At 46.7% G+C, this 13,931-nt stretch overlaps 1 pseudogene; it reads right to left on the bottom strand.

The window, feature by feature from the left end:
* Positions 1-376: 376 nt before the first annotated feature.
* LOC114082149 (protein transport protein Sec61 subunit alpha-like) lies at positions 377-11,312 on the bottom strand (annotated as a pseudogene).
* Positions 11,313-13,931: the final 2,619 nt, after the last annotated feature.

The following is a 13,931-nucleotide window of genomic DNA, read 5'->3' as shown; positions in this document are numbered from 1 at the left end:
GTCCCCAGAGGAGGTGCGACCACCCTAAGGCCACACATAGAGATTTTGTGCTTCCAAGCAGAGTCAAAAAGCCACCTTTGTGGGGACCAGAGATGCCACGGTGGCTGCACACATCACTGAAGGTGGGAGGGGAGGCCAAAACCAAAGTCAGACAGAAAATGGGGACAGCACTCCCCGTCCCTGTCACGGCTGCAGCTGCCAAAGCCAGAAGGAGGAGAGAAGCCCCGCCGAGGGTGGCCGCCCCACGGTGCAGAGGAGGGGCAGATGTCAGCCAGATGACGATGTCCCCATGTGCTGCAGCACCGCTGCCCCCGGCCACCACTACCTTCCGAGGCACTGCCGAGCCTCCTCCCTGGTCCTTGGGTAGGCATGGCTCTCAGAAAAGCAGGGTGCCCATACTGCCCACCTCGCTCGGCTCCTTGATGAAGATCTCAAAGGACTGGGAGATGTTGGTTACCACCAACAGGATCCCCGTCCCCAAGGAGATGGTGCCCAGGAAGGCAGCCATGACCGAAAGGCCCCAAGGCACAGTCTCCCAGAGGCCGCCACCATGGGGATGTATCTGGGGTAGGGCAGGCGGTCACCCCTGGGCCACCACAGAGCCCCCAAACTGGCCATCAGTCTTGCCCATGATTGAAACCAGAAACTCAGGAGGCCCCACCACCTCCCTGAAGCATCATCTGCTAACAACCCTGTGTGCCCCACTAATGCTACGGGACCTAGTCCCTGCTAGGGGACTGCTACTAGTCCAAACTGAAAGGCTGCCAGATGCAGTGGTCCACACCTGTCACCCCAGTAACTTGGGAGGCTGAGGCAGGAGGATCACAAGTTGGAGGCTAGCCTCAGCTACTATCCAAGGCCCTAAGCAGCTCAGTGAGACCCTGTCTCTAAATAAAATTTTTTAAAAAAGGGCTGGGGACATGGCTTAGGGGCCAAGTAACCCTGGGTTTGGTCCTCAGTAAGGGGGTTGAGGGACTCGGACATGACTCTTGAAATGGCCACTGTCCCTACCAAGGACTCGAAAGCAACCTAGAATTTGCAACTGTGGCTTCTTCTGTCATTGCTTCTTTCAGGAAAGGTCACCAAGTGAGAGCCCACAGGACAACCTGGGCTGTCACCTGACTTTGTAGACACAGCCCTTCTCACTGTGGCTGCTGCCAAGTGGCACAGGAAGAGCTAAGAAAATGGCAGAGGGAACCAGGGAGGCTGGGGGCAGCCCTCAATCCAGGACGAGGTGAAGCTGCAGCGGGCACTCCTCCTGCCCTTGGCACCTGCACCCTGGGGCCTCTCCCACCCTCCGTTCTCTCCACCCCAAGGTGACGGCCACACAGGTCACCTGGCTGTGGCTCAGCTGGTCTCTGGATTCCTCTCTGCTGTGGTCTTGTCTGGTGGAACTGACCTTCCCGCTTCAAACATCACTTCAAACTCTGACGCTCTGCTAGCCTCTAAGCCACATCAACCATCTGTCTTTTTTCGGTCATGGGGATTAAACCCAGGGGTGCTCCACCCCTGAGCCCCATCCCCAGCCCTTTTTTTGTCTTTTATTTAGAGACAGGGTCTCATTGAGTTGCTTAGGGCCTCACCAATTTGCTGATGTTGGCCTCCACCTTGCCATCCTCCTGCCTTGGCCTTCAGGTGTATCCCACAGAGCCCGGTGCTTCAGCTCAGGTCCATCTGGAGCCCCACTCTGTGCTCAGAGCCTGGGCACCTGCTCCTGGATGCCTAGGGCAGCATCCCACCAGCATGAGCAGAGGTGAGGGTCCCCTGCTGCCGGAACCACCTCTACAGAGCCCCATGCTGCGTCACCAGGCTGCAGGCTCCTGGCTCCCTGCTGAGGGCGCCAGGCATCTTATTGCATGTCCCCAGCATCCAGCACTTAGCAGGTTCATAAATATCCAATGACACAGGGACCTTGCCTACCCTGTGATCCGAGAATAAGACCATGGACACTGGAGACCCCAAGGCCCACCAGTGCTCGAGGCCTGGGTGCTGCACATGCCGACTGGGGCTGGGTACTACACTCACCGGTTGAGCTCATGCACCAGGATGTCTCCCGGTGGCCCCGCATCACCCTATGCTGTTCCTTCAGCTGCTTGGACACATGCATGATGCCCAGAGCAGAGGATGTGCTCATAGATGTGTTTGGAGGGAAAGATCTCGAGCTGCTGGACACTGAAAGGGCTCTTTCTGCAGCTCTACATCTTTACATGGACTTTAAAAATGCCCTAAGTGCTGGGGGTGCACCCCTGTCATTCCAGCAGCTTGGGAGTCTGAGGCAGGAGGATTGCAAGTTGGAGGCCAGCCTCAGCCACTTAACAAGGCCCTGAGCAGCTCAGCGAGACACTGTCTCCATATGAAATTTAGCAAGTGCTGGGAGGTGGCTCAAGTGTTAAGTGTCCCTGGACCAACAAGGTGTCATAAGGAGAAGACCAGACAAGATGTGGTTTTCCACTCTGGCTTCAGGTTCTCAGACCTGCTACTGATGGCTGAGCTTTGTCCATCTGTCCTTAATGCTCTGAACTGTCTAACCAAGGTGGGTGGCCCATCTGCATGTCACAAACCACCACTGTGACAAAGCAACAAGCCAAGTGACACTTTAAGAACCTCCGTTTATACTTATGTCATTGGCAGAGGAGCCCGAGACCTCAACCCAGGTCTCAGAAAACAAGGCACAGGAGCCCAGCATGAACATGAGGTACACTACCACATGGACAGGGTCCTCCAACATGGAGCCAAAGGACTCCAGTGGAGACAGGTAGTAACACAGACTACCAACTGGGTAGGCACAGGCAGGGCCTCCAGAAGATGTGTCCTGGGAAGAAGGAACAGAAGGTCTGGGATGCTGAGTTTACTGAACCTGAGCTTCGAGATGAACCCAGAGCAGACCAAAACTGTGATTGCAGCCAGGCACAGTGACACACACCTATCACCCCAAGCTCAGGAGGCTGAGGCAGGACAATGGCAAGTTGGAGGCCAGCCTCGGTCTCTTAGAAAGGCCCTAAGCAGCTGAGTGAGACCCTGGCTCTAAATGGGGGTTGAACAGGGCTCAGGGGTCAAGTTCCCCTGGGTTCAGTCCCTGTTACAAAAAATGTCCTGCACAGAATTTGGGAAAGGACACAGGGGAGGAGATCTGTGCATGAGACATTTGGTCAGGAGCAAGACGCACAAATGCTGAGCAGCACCACCCACTCTGTGGCCAGGAGAGGCTCCCCAGGAACATTTGACTGACACACCAGGTGCCCAACAGGCTGACAAGTAGGTGCCCACTGAAGTGGCCTGACAGCATCTGGGAGATGATGTAGAGGTGGGGACCAGGGCGGACTGCAGCACCATCAGGGCGTTGAAGATGAAGAAGAGCTCAATTGGGTAGGTGTGGTACTGGCCCTGGTAGTGCACAGTCTTGATGGGCAGGTCAACCCGGAAGCCCTGAGGACAAAGGCCAGAGGCACGAAAGGTGGCACCAGCTCTGGGGACCCGACTTCTGACAGTGCTGGAGAGCACCTGCCCCTTCCCTCACTCCCACTGTGCTTGGGGCACACACAGAAAAAAACGCAGAAAAACTGGCTTCAAATGTACTAAAGTCCACTTTATGGCCATTTGTATCTAAACGGGAAAAAAAAAAAGAAAAAGAAATTATAATGAAGCCAGAGACAGTGGCACAGGCCTGTCATCACCAGCAGCTCTGGAGGCTGAGGCAGGAGGACTGCAAATTTTGGAGGCCAGCCTCAGCAACTTAGTGAGACTATGTCTCTAAATAAAATATAAAAAGAGCTGGGGATGGGGCTCAGGGGTTAAGTGCCCATGGGTTCCATCCCTGGTACCAAAAAGTAAAGAAAAAGAAATGCAGACTTCCTGTGCTCACGCTGGACTCACTTGGAAATGGATGACCACAGCAAGGCAAAGATGGAGGCAATGAGGTTCATGAGGTCGGGGAGATTCTGGCAGGAGAAAGCCTCTCTAAGGGCTCAGTCTTTGTCTGTGTGCGTGGCCCAGAGATGGAACAGTGCAACGATGGCACCCTCCAATTCCATGCCTGTTGGCAGAGGAGGACACAAATGTGAAGGGAAGAACAAGGGGCTGGACTCTGCTGGGTCTTAGGCCTCCTCCTGGCCAAAGCAGAGGCAGGAGAACAAAATCAGCCAGGAGACTCAGCCAGGAGACTCACGGCACCCACAGTCACGGGGTCACGGTCTGGATTTTTTTGGCACCAGGGATGGAACCCAGGGGCCCTAGGCCACTGAACCACACCCCCAGCCTATTTGTATTTCATTCACAGACAGCATCTTGCTGAGTTGCTGAAGCCTTGCTGTAGCTAAGGCTGGCCTCCAAGTTGAGATGCTCCTGCCTCAGCCTTAGCAACAGGCAGAAAGGTGCCTGGCCTGAGGAATAGGCAACACACTGACCAGGAACACTGAAGCACAGGGCGCCAAGTTCTGAGCACTTCAGAAATGGCATGAGACTGACTTTAGGACAAAAGCACAGTGGGAAACACTGTCACCATGGCCCCTGCTGACAGGTTGGTGCTTCCCTAGACATGGCTTTCGTGGGCAGAGTGGCTAATGGCTGGGGACTCAGATGTCCCAGTCTCTCCCTGGGACAGCATTTTCCTGTCACCCCAGAGTTGGGACAGCAGGACTTGCATCACCTTCTGGACGGCCACTCAGATGGGCCATCTGTCCTGTAGACCACATGGACGGGATGTCTGTGACAGAAATGCTGTCCTAGCTTTCCCTGGCCCCCTGGCATCCCTGTGGTGGTCTTCTGACATCCGCTCTCCCTGCTGCCTCGCTGTGTGGGACAATAGCTTATGTCTCTGTGGTCAAAAATCTGGAGACATGAAAGCTTGAGCATTTTGTAAAGGAGAAAGTTCAGCAATCCCAGGGACTTGTCCTGGTTTCTCTTGCCACCAGTGACCTCTCAGAACTCTCCTCGCTTGCTCCACTGAGCCATGCACCGACCCTCAACACACAAGCTCATCTCTGCCCCAGGGCCTTTGCACCTGCCAGGTTCTCTAGATGGACCCGTAAGACTCTTCCCCAGTCGCCCCATCTTCCTTCTCTTCTCTACTCTGACCCGGGACCCTGGGATGACACTGACGCTCACACATCTTATGTTATATCACTTTGTATTCTTAGCACCCACAGAAGAGCCTGGTGCTTTACAGCACCTGCCTGACAAGTGTCTGGAATGAAAGGTGGGTGACAGCAGTGGCAGGGTGAGGGCCTTACGAGCATTCTGAATGTTTAATGTGGTCATTTCTTGCAAATCACTACCCCCTTGTCTCTGGGAACTGGGTTGTTTCATGTGCTAGTGTCACCCGGGGGGCGAAAGCCATGTGATGTCTCCATCTCCCTCCAAGCCTGGACTGTCCCCCACCTCAGAGAAGAATGACCAACTGCACTCTTCACCCTAGGGGCCCTTCCACACCCCACTTTCCAGGTTGCAAGCTGAGCCGTGGTGGCACTCCTGGTAACAGGAGACCCTTCCAGCTGCAAGCTACCTGTGCCTGCTCCACCCTCTTCTTGCCCATCCTGGTGGTGTCCCTGTGGCTCCACCATTTTGGCTTCTTACAGCACCACTCAAAGCCCCCCAGGTAGACCCTCTGCCCCAGCCAGGTTCCGGAGGTTTCCAAGGGCAGCCACCTCCATGTCTTGGTTGTCTGTTGCCTTCATCTCTCACTAAGTCCTAAGGCCCTCACTCTGATGTCACACTGGCTGGCTCAGGCTGGATGGCTGTGCCACCATTTTCTCAGCCTGTCTCCCAGGGACAGCAAATCATTCCTTCAAAAACTGTCCCCTCACTCACCATCCTGCTCCAGAGCAAAGTGATCCTCTGGCTGGCTGCCACAGCCCAAGCCTTCACTGACTGGTCCCCTGTGGCCACCACTGCTCCCACTCTTTTTGAAGGCAGCCCTCCCAAAAGCCAGGAGGTCTTGGCAGACTCCCTAACTCCTACCCAGATTTCACAACCACATCCAAAGCTGGGGTCTAGCTGCTTTGCACCCCCAGATCCTCAATTCACCTTAGATTTTCTGAAATTCTAGGAAGAGTCTGGTGTCACCTTTGCCTACTCTTCTGTAAGTGTTCCCGACCCTCCTACCTGAGGTCCAGTCTTTCCCATGGGATCTCTCAGGCACCCTGCAGGGACTCATCTGCAGTTTCCTCAATTTGATGACGTGGCACTAGAAGCCAAGAACCAGCTCCACAGTCAATTCCAAGAAAACACGAAAATGCACACAAATATTTTCCATGAGAGACTTCCCAGCAAAAAAACGATTCAGGGATCAGAGGCCAAAAGAAAAAGAAAAGAAAAAAAGTCAATTTCCCTCTCCTAAGAAGTCTCACATGTTTTTCAATTTTTATTTTATTAAGATTTGTAAGCCAGGTGTCATGGTGCCTGCCTGTAATTCCAGTGGCTCTGAAGGCTAAGGCAGGAGGATTGCAAATTGGAGGCTAACCTCAGCCAAATTGGGGCTCTAAGCAACTCAGTGAGACCCTGTCTCTGAGTAAAATGCAAAAGAGGGTTGGGGACAGGGCTCAGGGGTTAACTGTCCCTGAGTTCAATCCCCAGTGCCTTCCTCCCCAAATTGGCAATACTGCAGGTTGAACCCAGCAACAGTCATTCTACCCATAACTGTTTTGAGACAGGGTCTCACTTATTTGTCAAGGCTGTCCTTGAACTTGTAATCATCGAACTAACTGCTCCTTGGTGTAGAAATATCATTTTTAGAATCTTATTCGCTAAGAACAACTGCTAAAATATGTGCAGATGATTGCCCAAGGATATTCACTTCGATGCTAACTGTGACTGAGAAAGGACTGAAATGTCCACCAGAAGACAATTGGCTAAAATCAACACTTCTTTATCCTTGCAGTGCAGGTTCCTGCTAAGAAATTTGAGGCAGGATTACTCTGTGGCATGTTAACTGTCCTTGAAATATTCTTATAAGACATGAAAGTTTAGATATCATTTTGATTGTAAGTGTTGTTGTTGTTGTTGTTATTATTATTATTATTATTATTATTATTATTATTATTATTATTATTATTATTTGGTACTAGGGATTTAACTCAGGATCACTTAACCTCTGAGCCATGTCCCCAGCCCTTTTTCTATTTTATTTAGAGACAGGGTCTCACTGAGTTGCTTAGGGCCTCACTAAGTTGCTGAGGCTGGCCTCCAATTTGTGATCCTCCTGCCTTGGCCTCCTGAGCTGCTGGGATGACAGGCTTGAGCCTCTGCACTCAGCTATAATTTTAAACATTTGCACACTGAAAATTCAGAAGAAATGATTCTGAAACAGTCATTTTCCCACAGAAGAATACTCTGCATACATGAAAACTTCCTGCAGAGGTACCCAAAGGGAGGCAGGCCCTTACCTTGGTCGGTTTTGATGGTGGTGGGGTTGAAGGCCTTCCCCAGGATGGTTTCACAGATGTTGCTTGAGATGGAGAGGGAAAAGCCAGAGCCCAGGCCGTGCCCTTTATAATGAAGCTCATCCAAAAGGAGGACGATCAAGCCCACCACAAAAAACTGCAGAATTAAAATAAATTAATTAATAAAAGTGGACTCTGCGTTACTGGCCCCAGCGCCCTGGTTCCTTCCATCTTCAATGTCAGGGTTCTCTGCTATGAGGGCCAAATGGGAGACCCTTCTCAATCAGCCTCACGGGAATTCAGAAGCCAAAGCCAGGGTCTTTTGATTCTCTATTATTTATTTAAATCTATTTTTTAGTTGGAGGTGGACACAACATCTTTATTTTATTTTTATGGGGTGCTGAGGATGGAGCCCAAGGCCTCACATATGCCAGGTGAGCCTCTACCCCTGAGCCCCAGCCCCAATATTTTTTTTTTGTTTCTTAATTGTTTTGGGGTTTGCAGGTGGACAGCATGCCTTTATTGATTTCAATATTTCTCGTTGTAGATGGGCGCAGTGTCTTTATTTGATTGATTTCTTTTTGGGCGGTGACCAGCCTCCAACCCAGGGCCTTACCCTGCTCAGGCCAGTGTTTAGCCTTGAGCCCAGCCCTGAGCCTGGCCTGGCCCCAGCTCTGGCTGAGTACTGATGAGGAGGAAGAGGGATGACAGGGTCACTCAGGAAGCGGGGTGAGAGTGGGGGTTCACCTGAGTGGTGATCAGAAGGCAGATTCCAGAACCCATCTTTGAGGGAGTCCCTGTCCATGCCTGTCATCACATCCATAATGGACTGGCTGATGGTGACAATCATGCCAAACACTAGGGTCCTAAGAAAATCTTGAGCAGAGTGTGGCAGGAACACAGATGACAAATACTGACACTGCCCACGGGAACCTTGGTGAGGAGTGTCCAACTGTCACACATCAAAGCGCATGAGAACTCAGGCTTTCTAGTGAAAGCACCTTTCATCTTTTTTGTGGCTTTAGGGATTGAACCTAGGGCCTTTCGGATGGTAGGCAAGTGCTTTACTAAACTTTAGAGCAGTCATCCTAAATTCTTTTTTTAAAAAATGATCTTGAATACTTAATATGGAAAAACATTTTAAAAAAATTGTCAAGGGTAAGGAGAAAACTTCTGGGGCTGTAGCTCAGTGGTAGAGGCACTGAGTTCCATTTTCAGGTCTGCAAAAAAAAATATTAAAAACAAAGAGAGAAAGAGAAAAAAACACCCAATTTGGGCTTTAGAAAAATAATGCAAATTTTTTGTTTGTTTGTTTTGATTTTGGTACTGGGGATTGTACTCAGGGGCACTCAACCTCAGAACCTCATCCCCAGCCCTATTTTGGTTTTATTTAGAGACAGAGTCTCACTGAGCTGCTTAGGGCCTTGCTGTTGCTGAGGCTGGCTTTGACTCACAATCCTCCAGGATCAGCCTCCCGAACTGCTGGAATTAGAGGCGCGCACCACTGCACTAAGCCAAGTATATTTTAAAATGTCAAAAATAAAAATTAAAAAAAGAAAACCACTTATTAGTGCTTTAGAAGGATAATGCATTAATTTAAGGCATTGAATAATAAATGCATTACTTAATATTTAATAATGCATTATTTAATTCATTAATGATTAATGCATTAATACATAAATATATTCTACAATCTTGATTTGTGTCTGAAACTCACAATTTAAGTTAGATGGATTTCTCACTGAATTATTTAACCTACTAACTTAAGATCTCTAAGACATGCTGTATGGAATATAGCAGAGTAGAAAATTGTAAATATTGTTTTCTAAATAGCACATTCCAGTTACCAGAGGCTAGGCTTGGCTGACTCTGAGGCTGGTCCCCATTATTGGGGCTGCCTATCATTTGATACAGCCAATACTCTTAACCTAGTTTAACAGCATGTAGAAACTGAGACTCCAGAACTATTATCTAAATTTCTTCCACATCAAAAAAAATAACCAACAGCAGAGCTGGACTGAGAGGATCACCTTTTTGCTCATTAAATCCTTTTAAATACAGAAGAAAAATAGCACTTGCTAAATAACTACCATGTGTTAGGCACTGTGAGAGTGATTATTTAATTTAATCCTTTTTTTTGATACTGAGGACTGAGCAGACGTGCTTCACCCCTGAGTCTCATCCCCAGCCATTTTTTATTTTATTTAGAAACAGGGTCTCATTGAGTTGCTTAGGGCCTCACTAAGTTGCTGAGGTTGGCCTCCAAATAGTGATCCTTCTGCCTCAGCCTCCAAAGCTGCTGTAATTAGAGGCATACTCCACAGCATCTGGCTTTGATTGAATTCTTATGACAGCTCTGAAGTAGATGTCACCTCCTTTGTGAGGTACGGAAATCATGGCTGGTGAAGGGGTGACCTCCATGCACTGATCCTTCAAGTGCATCCTCTGGGGCATTCCTGCCCTCCCCTGCCCTGCCTGGCCTTCCCCCATACCCAGCACCTCCCAGAAGTGCTCTCTCACTAACAGGCCATGGAGCACCTACAGGGTCGGCAGGCAAAGCACACAGGCCAAACTGGGCTGTTTTAATGCCCCCAATTTTAGAGCCAATTCAAATTCTCAACTAGACACCAGAAATGTACCCATGATCTTTCTTAAACTTCTGGGCTCCCATTGAAGAGGGCTTGGTCTTTTGGGGTGTCACCCACTTCAATCATCTTGGTGCAAGCCAAGAGTGCATGATGAGGCCCAAGGTGACCATTGCAGAGATACCCAGCTCCATGAGTGTGCCTAAGGAAATGGGTAGCCACAAAGCCCCTGTGAGCTCAAGAAAGCAAGACATTATTTAATAAAATGAACCTACAGAATTGAATGTGACCCCTTCTCCACATTGGATGGGCTTCAGGTTGCTGGCAGCAATTATAGCATAACCCCCCAAAACCAAAGATAAGAACACAACTTAGTCCCTCTGTTGAGCCCACCAGACCCCATGTCATTCTGTTTGGAAAGTCACATACCCCTCAAGAGCCTGCTGCATTCCCACCCCCATGGACAGATCTATTCTGGCTGGACAGAGGACAGAGAGGCCTGTCCTTCATCAGTTCATAAAACTGGAGAACATTCCAATCATTTTCTGAGTCTGCAGATGGGGCTGGCACATTTGGATCTAGTTGGGAATCAACCTTCCCTTTCCATCATGTTCAGATGAGCTCTGATTCTTAGTGATTCTTTGGAACCCCATTTTTAAACCGTGTGCATCAAATGCACCATCAACATACACAAGAAAATCGTTTCTAGACCCACAGGTGACTGGTTAGATTCGACCCTCCACTGTCACTCGTGGTTTTGATCCATATATTTCACCTGTAGATAAGAAAAAGATGCAGCTGAGAAACCAATAGAGAGTTCTAGAGAGTGTTCTATGTGGACTCACCATCTCATTTCAGGGATTTCAAACACTCTAGTTTTTTTAAGTTTTCAGAAATTCTCAAGCAGAGACTTATCTTGCTCTTCCAGGTTTTGTATTGCATTCAAACCCAATTCTAAAGAAGATGGTGTTGCCCAGGCTGAATGCACTGTTGATCAGGCTATTTGACGTGGCACATGCAGACTTTCCAGGACACAGAGCTGCCCATTCTCTGAGCTCCACAGAAAGGCTGTAATTCAACTAAATGGTGCTGGTCCAGCAGAGAAGAGGCAGAGTGAGTCCTCCCTCTGTTGGAGGCCAGAATCCCTCACATCCAGTAGAAAGGGTCCACAGAATCTGAGGCCATAATACCAAACAAAGGATCTGTAAACAAATAGAAACCAAAGGAGTGGCACATGGTTCCCCCCTCTCCCCCTTGCCCCAACAACAGCACAGGAGACCGGATTGACCTGACTGGAGACTAAGAAGATGAAAAGGGGGATGGCTCTCCACAGCACCTTCTCCTTCAATTGGATCTGCAGAAGAGGTAGAATCAGAGGACATGAAGTTTCCCAGTAAGTCATTAAAAATAGAGTCCCAGAGACACTTTCTCTGATCACCAAGAAAGGCCAAGTTGGGCTGGAGACACAGCTCCATGGGGAAGAGCTTGCCGAGCATGCATGATGTTCTGGGTTTAGTCTCCAACAGACAACCTCCCCCCAAAAAGTGAAGAAACCAAACCATGCACCAAGCAGAGTCCTGAAAGGTGAGTCTCATGCTTTCTGTGGACAAAGCCAATGCGAAGATGTCCATAGGTGTCACATCTGGGAATGCTCATATTATACAGCATCATGATCTTCCCACTGCTTAAGTGAGTTCAATGGCAAAGCTGTACTCTTAACCATTGATATGAACAGTTTAGATCCTCAAGGAGGGGCAAGAGGAAGGCAAATTCAAAGACAGCCTCAGCAAAAGTAAGGCACTGAGCCACTCTATGGGACCCTGTCTCTCAATAAAAAACAAACTAGGTCTGGAGACATCTCTCAGTGAGTGGTTGCTACTGAGTTCAATACTAGGGATAAGTAAGTAAGTAAATAAATAAATAAATAAATAAATAAATAAATAAATAAATTCTTTCTGTTGTTGATATTTTTAAAATAATATTTAATCTTTATTTTATTTACCTCTTCTCTGATGTTTAGTATTTTTTCTTCTACTGGTTTTGGGTCAGGCATGTTCTTGATTTTCTACCTCTTTGAAGTGGAAGTCTTGGTTGTTTTCTTTTTTGATGTAGGTATGTACTGATCTAATCTTCTTAAAATTGCCTCTTCTCTATGCTATATGTTTTTTTTTTTTTTTATTTTGTGTTTCTATCATCATTTTTCTCAAGAATCTTTAAAAATTTCCATTCTATTTATTCATTGACTCCTGGCTATTTGAGAGCTTGTTGTTACATTTGCAGACGTGCAGGATGTTTCTGAAGTTCCGCCTGTTGTAGGTTTCCAGTTTTATTACATTGTGTTCAGAAAAAAAAAAGTTATTTCAAATGATTTTTAGCTTCTAAAATTTGTTAAGGTTTGTTTTATGACTTAATCTGTTGTCTATTCTGGAGAATGTTGTTGGTACTGTTGTGAAGAATTTGTCTTCTTTTGGTTTTTGTCGGAAAGTTCAGTTAAGCCTATCTGCTCTTCAGTGTACTTTAAATCCTGTGTAAAGAAAGAAGAAGAGACAGAAGCAAGGTGCAGAGGCAGAATGACAGGATGGTAGAAAGTCTCCTTGTCCAAGCTGCCAGCTTTACTTATAGTAGTAGGTTACCTTATGGCACTGGCATCAGTAGTACACTGTTGTTCATTGTGCCATTAGACTATAGATTTAGCAACATTATGCAGCTTCTTAGATAGTTACCTACTAAGGTTGCAATAGGAGACTTGTGTGGCTCTCAAGTAAGTCCATTGTTTAAAGTTACTATTATGTGGACAGCTTCAGGTGCAGCAGAGCTTGGCAAAACAATGTGGTTGTCTAAAAAGAGAGTCCCTCCCCAAAAGCTAAGTGCCTAAGGTTAAGGTTGAGGCTGATAAGATTCTAGCAAAGAGCTTCCTCATGCAAGGCATTGCCACAACAGCTAGGTATTGCACATGTATTAGTTATCTTGCTGGTTTCTGAAAGAAACTGCAGAATATTCCAAACATAGGAAACAGGGTGCCTGTTACCTCCTGGGAGTTTGCTCACCAGAGGAATGCTGTCCTTATATTTCTATGGTCAAAACACTTACAATCCTGTGTCTCTTTTTTGATGTTTTTGGATGAAAGATCCATCCATTTTTCAAACTTAGAAGTCCTCTATTAATATACATTGAAGTCTCTCTCTCCATTTAGATGAAGTAGTGTCTGTCTTATGTCTATGTGTTGTAGTATTATGTGATTTTATATTTATACTTATATTTTCTTGCTTAATTGAAACCATTTGTCATTATATAACGACTTTAGTCTATTTTTACTTTTGGTATTAAGGTCTATTTTTTGTGATTTAAGAAAAGCTACTACTAGTTTTTATTTCCATTTTCTTGAGATATCTTTCTTTTATTTTTCACTTTTATCCTATGTGTTTTTTTAGAGGTGAAATGAGATTCTTCTAGGCAAAATATAGATTTTTTTGTTCTATGTATTATAGAACTTTATATCTTTTTACTGGAGAATTTACCCCATTAAGGTGGTTCTTGACAGGTGAATATTTACTAGTGCCATTTTGGTTAATGTTTACTCCTTTTGCTGTGTGACCATTCTTCCTCTCTTACTGTCTTCTATTTTTGTTATCTTGTAATACATAGATTTGTATCACAACTCTTTGAGAGTTGAAAATTAAATGAATATGTAAATCTAATTGATATAGCATGTGCACAATCAAATAATTAAAAGGTCTGAAGAGGCTTAGGCTTTTTACCTGTGACAATGTCTACCCTCCTGACAAATACTATTTACTCTTTTATGTTTGCTTTTTTCTTTGCATATTATTATTATTATTATTATTATTATTATATTATTATTATTATTATTATCATTTTACTAATCTTTATACATCTTAATACTATGCTTTAAAGAAATATGCATTTATTTAAAATATGTTATAAGTAAATAACAATGGTTATTTAGGGA

This window comes from Marmota flaviventris, unplaced genomic scaffold (assembly GCF_047511675.1).
Source record: "Marmota flaviventris isolate mMarFla1 unplaced genomic scaffold, mMarFla1.hap1 Scaffold_54, whole genome shotgun sequence".
NCBI classification, from domain to species: Eukaryota; Metazoa; Chordata; class Mammalia; order Rodentia; family Sciuridae; genus Marmota; species Marmota flaviventris.
Note: the sequence above shows the minus strand (reverse complement) of the source record. Positions and strands in the feature narration are given on the sequence as shown.